Source organism: Octopus bimaculoides, chromosome 5 (genome assembly GCF_046866305.1).
Source record: "Octopus bimaculoides isolate indiv1 chromosome 5, ASM4686630v1, whole genome shotgun sequence".
Classification (NCBI taxonomy): Eukaryota; Metazoa; Mollusca; class Cephalopoda; order Octopoda; family Octopodidae; genus Octopus; species Octopus bimaculoides.
The window spans coordinates 16,409,457-16,416,956 of NC_142932.1; positions in this window are offsets into that span (position 1 = coordinate 16,409,457).

Sequence of the window (7,500 nt, forward strand, 5' to 3'; positions counted from 1 at the left end):
ATCAAAGGGGCTATAGGTAAAAAGTGGTTATGAATTTCTATAAGTAGAACGAATCTTATATGCAGTTCATTTTGAAATAAAAGTATTCGCGGTTGAAATGTTGTATAGACATTCTCTATTCTGTTGATGAAAAAAAACCCTTTCATCAATAGGCACAAGACCTGAAATTTTGCGGGAGGAGGTAAATTTAATTACATTGATCCCAATACGCGGCCAATTCTTATTTCATCGACAAGAAAACATAGAAGAAAAAAAAAGAGGAAAGGCAAAGTCGATCATGTAGTCATGATGGATATACGGGGCTTCGCATATTTTACCCCAGTATCACTTTGATAGCATGCACTGCTCTCTCACTCAATAATAATAATAATAATAATAATAATAATAATAATAATAATAATAATAATAATAATAATGGCAATTAGACCAGATATAGTTGTCAAAGATTATGAAGAAAAAAATGCTTTCTAATTGGTGTATCAATACCAGCAGATGACAACGTTTCCCTAAAAGAAATGGAAAAACTTTCAAAATACAAAGACCTGGAAATAGAGGTAACTCGAATGTGGAATCTAAAAACAGAAACAATTCCTATCATAGTAAGTGCCTTAGGTATAATAAAAAAAATATTCAGACAAATACATAAGAAAAACACCAGGACTTACAAATATATATAACATACAGAAAATTGCATTACTGGGCACTGCACACATCCTACGCAAAACACTTTCAATACAGTAACCATAAGAGCATCACAGCAAACCACAGCACATACCCAAGGCACACAGAGCTGCGCTCGGTAGTGCAGTGAAAGCACGTTATAAAAATAAAACTACTGAATAATAATAATAATAATAATAATAATAATAATAATAATAATAATAATAATAATAATAATAATAATAATAATAATCCCTTCCACTACAAGCCTGAGGCCTGAAATTTTCTGGTAAAGGGGTTAGTCGATTGAATATATCTTCGTGTTCAATTAATATTAATTTTATCGACCCGAAAATAGAAGAAAAGGGATAGAAAAAGGGATACAAAAAGACGTTAAAAAATGTTTGTTACGGTGAATAAATTTTCTGAGTGAATTGTGTAGTTGAAATCTTCATTGATAAAGTAACTTGAAAATTATATTTTGATATTTAAAAAAATATATTTTTAAATTGGATTTTATAAGAACTTTCTAGACAGCGTAGACTTTAATAATTTCTTTTTTCTTTTTGGTTAGTAAAAGTTACATATAACTAAATGATATGTAGTTCTCTGTATTATAGAATAGATTAGAAAACTCAAAAAACTTACTCCAGTTTTCACACATCCGATCTTCTGATGTTGATGATGTATACAACAAAATAACTGTGTAATATAGGAATAGCATCATAATTTGGGTAATTGCCAAAGCTATAAATAGTTAAATAAATAAAATCTGGTTAATAGCGTATCATATAATTTTTGCAATTTTGTATGATAGAGTTTCGAAATCTGGCATAAACTTAAACAATTTTTCGATTTTATACGAACAAAGTGATTCTCTAAGTTTCTGTAGTCACGATAAAATAAAATGACAATAGTTAGTGTTCCAAACGATTGCTATCAAAAGAGTTAAATGTATTCAAGCCATTCTTACTATTTGAAGGAATTAAAACTATCGGATTTCAAAATTCGATGAAATAAAATTCTTCAGTAACTATATATATATATATATATATATGTGTGTGTGTGTGTGTGTGTGTGTGTGTGTGTGTGTGTGTGTGTGTGTGTATATATATATATATATATGTATATATGTATATATATATGTATGTATATATATATGTATATATATATATATATATATATATATATATATGTGTGTGTGTGTGTGTATATATATATATATATGTATATATATATATATATATATATATATATATATATATATATATATATATATATATATATATATATATATATGTGTGTGTGTGTATATATATATATATGTATATATGTATATATATATGTATGTATATATATATATGTATATATATATATATATATATATATATATATATATATATATATATATATATATATATATATATATATATATATATATATATATATATATATATATATATATATATATATTCATTGTAGATAAAATTTATGAAAGGGTACTTTTGAATCAAGCTAGATTGCTTTGAGCTTAGTTTTGAAAGATATATTGGTTTCATTCAAATTATACACACGCGCGCGTATACACACAGAGGCATACACACACACGCACACATGCTCTCACACACACACTCACACATACACACACACACACATTCTTTTATTCTTTCACTCTTTATTCTTTGACTGTTTCAGCCATTCAACTGCGGCCATACTGGATCACCGACTTGTGGGACTAGTCAAGCAGATCATCGTCAGTATTTATTCTAAGGCTGATACTTAGTTTATCGATCAATTTTGCTGAACCGTTAAGTTATATGAATAGAAACAAAATGACACCAATTGTGAAGTGATGGGGAAACAAACCCCATCACGTGCATCTATCTATCTATCTATCTATCTATCTATCTATCTATCTATCTATCTATCTATCTATCTATCTATAAACATTCTAGAAACTACTGCATTAAAGGAGGAAGACTGGAATGGAAAAAAATTCGATGTCCTGTTACAGATTACACAGGAAGAATCAAAAGAAATTCCAACTCAAATTGAGCTGCCAGACGGCCACACCCTCTACGTTGTGGTAGAAGGTAGAAGGCCTCGATGCTACCTGTGTGGTATCGAAGGGCACCTCAAAAAAGATTGCCCAACAGCAACAGATAACAAAAAACAACAAGAAGGAAAAACAGCCAAAAAAGGACCCCTACTACCTACACCACCACCAACACAAAGAACGAGCAAAAGGAGCAAAACAGAAGAATCCCACAAACCAAACCCGCCTACACCAACAAATGCACCCGAAAAAACACAAACAACAACCACAAGAACTAAGGAAACAGTAAAAGCAAAAGACAATACAGAAACTAATTCCCCTTCTCCCACATCACATACACTACAAGCAGATAATCAACAACCATCAACAACGCACCCACTTCAACAAACAAACACACAAGCACACGACATGCCCTTACCCCCTTCCGATTCCTCAGAAGACTCGTCCGAGGACGAAAGTAGCAGTAGTGAGTGGCAAATAGCCCGAAAAGGGCGGAGGAAAAGGAGTAAAAAAAGACCAAACCAAATGCAAACACCAACAAAGCAGGGAGATATACATCTCCCGAAACCATCGTCTCCAAACATACCACAAACAACATCAACACCACAAGAACACATACAGAAAACATGCTCACAGCAATTAATGAGCTACATAAATACAAAAACAAACATAACAAAAAACATCAAAACAAACAACCACCCATACACGACGCCACCTAAACATAGAAAGTTATCATATCACACCAACATTACACCACACTTTAAAATCCCTCTACCCCAATGCGGTAGGGGGATGCCAAAAATATCTAGCTAAAAAACTTTACTACAGCCTCCTTAACGAACATTCAAAGGAAAGAACAACCGAACCTCCGAACGGTACGTAACACTCTGTTTCTATTCTTTTTAAGCAGAGCGTTACTTGCGTTAATTTCGTAAATAAAATTTTTTCAATTAGTGACATTAATGCCCGAGGTTACCGTGGTCTTTTCGTAGGTTTTTCTTTCCACGGATAACCTCCCCATTTCTTGGGATTTTTTTTTTTTTTATATACCTCAAACGTTTTTCGATACCTTTTGATCGTTATACCCATTTTTTCTCGTCCCCTCGAAAAGAAAAACTCTGCATTGTATTTGTCCCATCTATGTTGAGCCCTGTGTGGCTAATAAAGAAATCTATCTATCTATCTATCTATCTATCTATCTATCTATTTATCTATCAATCAATCTATCTATCTATCTATCTATCTGTGTGTGTGTGTGTGTGTGTGTGTGTGTGTGTGTATGGATATATATATATATGTATATATATATATATATATATATATATATATGTATGTATGTATATGCATATATATACGTATATATATATATATACATACACACACACACACACACACACACACACACACACACACACACACATATATATATATGTATATATATATACATATACATACGTACGTACATATATACATATAAATATATACATATATATATATATATATATATATATATATATATATATATACACATATATGCATACTTATACATATATACATACACATATATGCATACATATATATATATATATACATACATATATGTAGACACATACACACACGTACATGTATGTGTAGCATTAAATCTGCTTAATTTGTTAGACATTGTTATTAAATCCTGAGTTGAAATGTAATTAGCCAAATTCGCGTTGGAGGCGTGAAATTACGAAACTACAATTTTCACTCTTCTCTCAAAAATAATGTACTACGTCTAAGATTTACATGTATGGAGTATATAATGAAACAAGATTAAATAATTTTCTTTTTCTTTCGTACGTATAACTGTACTCACGGTCCATCAATTCCAATTCATATAGTGTTACATGCATGTCTGTGTGGTTAAGAATGTTGCTCTAGAATCGCAATGTTTTCGGGTTCAGGGGCACTCTTGGGCAAGTATTTTAATCCAATGAGCGAAATAAATTAAGGATAAATGATTTGTACCGTTTTCGTAATCGCTTCCATTTTCCCCGAGATATAATTTTTACTCTTTTACTCTTTTATTTGTTTCAGTCATTTGACTGCGGCCATACTGGAACATCGCTTTTAGTGGAAGAAATCAACCCCATGACTTATTCTTTGTAAGCCTAGTACTTATTCTATCGGCTTCTTTTGCATCAGTTGTCAAGCGATGGTGGGGTGACAAACACAGACACTCACACATGAATATATACATATACATACCTACATACATATATATATACTTATTACAATTAAAAGGGTAAAGGTTTATCAATTTATTAATTTATTAATAAATCAACAATTAATAATTTTTAGCTGCTTTCTTAGCTGCTATTTCTGAACTTCGGTATGTGGTGAAGCAAATGTTTGCTGATCCCTTAATTATGTACATATATATATATATATATATATATATATATATATATATATATATATATATATATATATATATATACGACAGGCTTCTTGCAGTTTCCGTCTACCAAATCCACTCATAAGGCTTTCGTCTGCCCGAGGCTATAGTAGAAGACATTTACCCGATGTACCATGCAGTGGGGCTGAACCTGGAACCATGTGACTGGGAAGCAAGCTTCTTACCACGCAGTCATTTCTGCGCCTTTTTTTAATATTCTACAAATGCTTAAGGTTAGGCAGATTCATACTTCCAGACGATAGCATTCGCACACATATTGGCTCTCCGTCGGTAACGACGACGGTTGTTCAGTTCATCCGGTCAACGGAACAACCCGCTCGCGATAATATCGTACAAGTGGCTGAGCACTCCACAAACATATGTACCCCTAATGTAGTTCTCAGGGAGATTTAGCATGACACAGAAGGTGAGAAAGCTGGCCCTTTGAAATACAGGTACTGCTCATTTTTGCCAGCTGAGTAGACTGGGGCAATTTGAAATAAAGTGTCTCGCTCAAGGGCACAACGCGCCGTCGTGAGCCGAATACTCTAACCATTAAGCCACGAACCTTTACTCGCATCTTGTATATATACACACACGTATACGCACGCACACACACTCATACACACATTTACGCACGCACACATACACACACGTGTACGCACACACAGACATCCATCTTCTTCCACTACTCCTGGGATGGACGTGGTGCTAGAATCGTTTGGCATCACCGCCATAGGATCCAATCAAAAACAACCGTCATTAAATTTTCCGGCTGAAATCCCAAACGCCAACACTGAGACTATGGATATTATCCAACCGTTTCCTTCTTGGTTAAACCCTAAATCTCCTGCTGGTTGGCTCAGCTTAAAGAATCCATCTTGCTATTGTTTCCTGTGGCATTTTAATCACACGTCCATAGTACCGGAGCTGCGACCTCTCAATGCGTAAGAGTTACGACTCAACCTGGAGAGTCTCCTTGACTTCCAAGCTACGAATCGTATCTAATAACGTTACTCCAGAAATACTTCGGAGGAATCCCATTTCGGCTGATTATATTCGTGATGTTATTCTTTCTGTCTTTACCCAGTATTCCTGACCATAGGTGCGGATAAGTACAAAAACCAAATTGAAAACCGCAAATTTGGCTGTTTGCAAATCCGGATCTATTTTAAAACGGGGGCCACATTTTTCATTAATGTTTTACGTAGTGTTTTTGGTACGGAAATACTTTCAAACTTCGTATACTTATCTATTTTGTGTTATAGAACAGAAAAATATTTTTGTATTCGAATTTATTTCATGTAAAAAAATTGTCTTATTTCGATAATTTCAACCAATCACTGACAAGTATTCAGTTGTTTACATTTACTCCTTTGGCTGATTAAGCGATGTAAAGCGTATTTAATCTCCATACCTTCGTTTTATTTGCTTTTTTCATTTTAAATTTGCTTTAACCCTAACCCTAACCCTAACCCTAACCCTAGGGTTAGGGTTAGGGTTAGAGTTAGGGTTAGGGTTAGGGTTAATTGTTTCAGAATCGTTTGTTTATGTAGTCGGCACTTAATGTATATCGGCTGAATGGACGTCAGTGATTGGTTGAAATTACAGAAATACGACAACTTTAACATGGAATAACTTAGGGATTTCTTTTTTTTTAAGAAGACTAAGAGAAAAAGATGTTTTATATGACACATTCTATCAGTGTTCCAAGTTTCAAAGTGTTTCGTTAATGAAAAATGTGGCCCCTGTTTTAAAAAAGATCCGCAAATCTTTCTTCTTTTGAGAATCAAATACTGGAAATGGAGAAGCACTCGCAATTCTAGCATCCAATTCAACATTCTGATTCCTGTCACTCATGAACACTGCAGTGAGATACTTAAATTTCTCGAATTACTAAATAATAACATTTCATATCAGTTTAGAATATGTAACGTATTCATCATAACCAACGCAGTTGATATGCCTTCAAAATGGCGTCTATTCACTGCTTCATTAAAAAAACTGTCTTTTTATGAATTTTTATCTACAACAAAGATTTGTTTATTGAAGAATTTTATTACGCATTAATAAATAGAATAAAAATACGCTTCAATAGTCTTCAATTCATTGAAATGGTAAAAATAACCAGTATTATGAAATTAAATCTTTTAACACCGATTGTTTATGCATAAAGTAATAACTTCTGTCGTTTTAACTCATCATGGAAACGGAAGTCACCTTAGTCATATTATTCATTGATATGATATGTTCTGTTTTATGCTACGTTGTGCCAAAGTTTTACAAGTGACCGCTAAAGTCTGATGCAAGTAACAACCGATATATGTGTATGTCTGTGTACATACATATCTGT